We start from the raw sequence: 3,048 nt of genomic DNA, 5'->3' as shown, positions 1-3,048 counted from the left end.
GTTACAAGAAGGTCTGGCTCCTTGGAAGCAAATTGTATAGAAACAAAAAAAAGAGACCAAGAGACAAGTGTTTATTCATTTTTAATGCAATAATATTTGTTTTGTCTTCTTTGTTCTTTCTAAGAAATTTGAAGAAGCTTCTACTACAGTAAAACTACAGTATTTATGTGGATATATTACATTGTAGTACTCATTTCATTGTTTAATAACATTTCTTTAATGTTTCATAATAAGTACTAAATAAGCAGTAAGTAAAAGTTTTGTTTTCAAAAACTTCGGGAACATCCTACATGTACTCAAATTACGATGTATTTCCAAGGTTACTGTTTCTTTCAAACCTGTTATGTACATAACAAAGTTCTAAGGAAATGAATCAACTACAGTCAAAAAGTATAGTCTCTATACCATTATTGTCACTAACCTTCAGATAAATCTAGTGAGCTTGAAGGAGAAGTCAGAGATCCTTATACAGTACTTTGCTGACAATAGACATCACAGTTGTGAGAGTTATAGTTTCTAAATTATAAGACTTTTTGACTTTTTGCCCATTTTCAACCTATAAATCATTAATCATCAACCTATAAATCATGGGCCGGTCTCTAGTCAAAATGCCTGGGCCGATTTTTTTGTCCCAGTCCAGCCCTGGCGTACAAACACACACAAACAAAAACTTAACCTCCTTCATGGAGGTAATGAGGGTTGCATAAGACTTTTGCACAGGACCTTATGTTATACATCTATATACTCAACAAATTTTATTGTATAATTCTTCATAATTTACAGTAAGAGTGTGGCCACCTGCTAATACTGTGATTAGTACTAGCATTTTAATCAAGTTACATAATTACAATGGTTCATGTAACACTCTGGAAGTATTGAAAGAGTTATAGCTGAGAATGACATCAGTGCATCTGTATTACTTCTCTCTAACTCACAGTTTTTATTATGTAAAAACAAAGATTTGCACCCTTTTCCTGGAGAATTTCCAGATACGTAGCCTGGCAACAGAGACTGTATCTCATGAATTGTCTCCAGTGTCTCTTATTCATGGAGATAAGGACGTTTTAATTTTGAACCTGCAGTTGTGGAATAAAATTAGCTGGACAGGATTCAGGCAGAAATTTCAAAAAACAGTTTAATGGTTTAATGGTTTAAACTACTCGGACAAAATAGATACCAAAATGACTCCAGCTACAGATAAACAAAGAGCAACAAAGTCTACATTAAAATAAAAATACACGTCATTCTATCAGGAGATTGGAGTTCAAGTCACACTTGAAGACTGACAAAGACAGGGAGCTGATTGTTTTTGATGGTCACGGATGATTTGAAGAGAAACGTATCCAATAACAGCTGTGAGTCACTGACCAGTGTCAGACTGTAAGTTTGACTTTGGCTTTTAGGTAAACAATGGAGAAACATGTAAGATTGAATGCCTTTATATTTCATGCATACATCTGCTGGACACTGTTTTAATGAAAAACCTGAGACACTAACTGTTACTTTTAACAATACTTTCTGTTTAGTGTTGAATACATTTAACATTGTACTACTGGCACAGATGGTAACATGTCAAGGTACACTCTCAAAAGAAAAATCTCTTAAAATGTACCTCAAGTGTTTCAGTAGTTTGTCACTTGAGCAGTACCCTCTAAGTTAATGCTCCCTGACATGGAGTACAATTTGCACCTTGTGGTTTGTCGCTTATAGAGACCATTCATAGTAACAATCACTATAAAATTGACTTATTTCAAAGAAACTGCGCAAAACTGGGTATATGAGTACACATGAATGAATGTAATATATTTTTATATATAAATATTTATGTGCAGCCTTTTAAACTCAGAATCACCAGTTAAACTGAAAAAAATCTATGTGAACTACAGGTGTTGGGATGTTTTGCACCTTAAAATCCAGAAGAAATACTCTTTGAGAACATTTAGCTTTTCATTTTTTAGCATTCATGTAGATTGTATATGCAGTTACATAAATAGACCTTATTTCTGAGACAATAATAAGATAATTACAACAGAACAAAGGTCATTGTTTGCAGCTAATCATCATTGTTAGGGCTTGAGTCATGTTTCCCTTTTGGCCCTGAGTTGTGGCCCAGTAGCTTCAAGCTAAAGCAGACAGAGAGTGAAGAAGTATGCATTGAATTTAGACTGAGAGAGAGAGAGACAATAAAAGATAGCATGGTTATACAACTCAGAGCCTTAGAAGAGTCTGCCTTTGGCAAGGCTTCTTGAGTACGGCTGCAGAGATAACAAGTCAGGAATTATCTCCCAAAGTGCTATTAATAGCAGGCAAGTCACATCTTGTCCCTCAGTGAGAGAGCATCCTGCGCCCAGAGGCACTACTTTCCCATTTTAACTCTTTTTGAAATGTGCATTTTGACAGACATTTGCAAGCCAGGGCAGACTGATAAGACTCTCATTTATAAGGCTCTCAGCCACTTGTGTTTCAACACTATGGTTGTTATTGTACCTCCAAATGGAATAAAGGTCAGGTTCACAAACAGAATAAAGACAACAATGGGAAAGAACTCTAAGGTATGGTTTGTTTATCATGAAGAGGTTCAATGATCAAGGTAGTGGTTTTGAAGGTTTTTCACAGTTTTGACCTGATTACTCAGAAAAAGTAATGTATTATACATTACGTGTTACTTTTCTTAAAAGTAATGCAATACATTACTTAATTATTTGCCTGATAAAGTAATCCATTATACTACTCATTACAATACTTTACAATACTTACAGTCCCACACAGCTACACAAATTTATATATTAATGCGGACACACACAATGGGGTTTTTTTTCCTTTGGCGTTTATGTATACAAAGCAAACAACACAAATTAAAGATGAAATCCAGCTCAAAGACAGCGATTCTACTGTAGAAACACGAGGTGTAGAAACAGAGGCTGCAGGCCTGACTGCCTTTGTTGTTCAAGTATAGGCTCTGGCTGCTGGGCTGCTGTTGGCATTTCACTGAGCTTTAACATCACATCTGGTGGCTAGCTCTGTACTAGCATGCTGTCTGTGCAGATC

This window comes from Pundamilia nyererei, unplaced genomic scaffold (assembly GCF_000239375.1).
Source record: "Pundamilia nyererei isolate P.nyererei 1_Seehausen unplaced genomic scaffold, PunNye1.0 scaffold00176, whole genome shotgun sequence".
NCBI classification, from domain to species: domain Eukaryota; kingdom Metazoa; phylum Chordata; class Actinopteri; order Cichliformes; family Cichlidae; genus Pundamilia; species Pundamilia nyererei.
The sequence above is the reverse complement of the archived record's forward strand: the minus strand, read 5'-3'. Positions refer to the sequence as shown.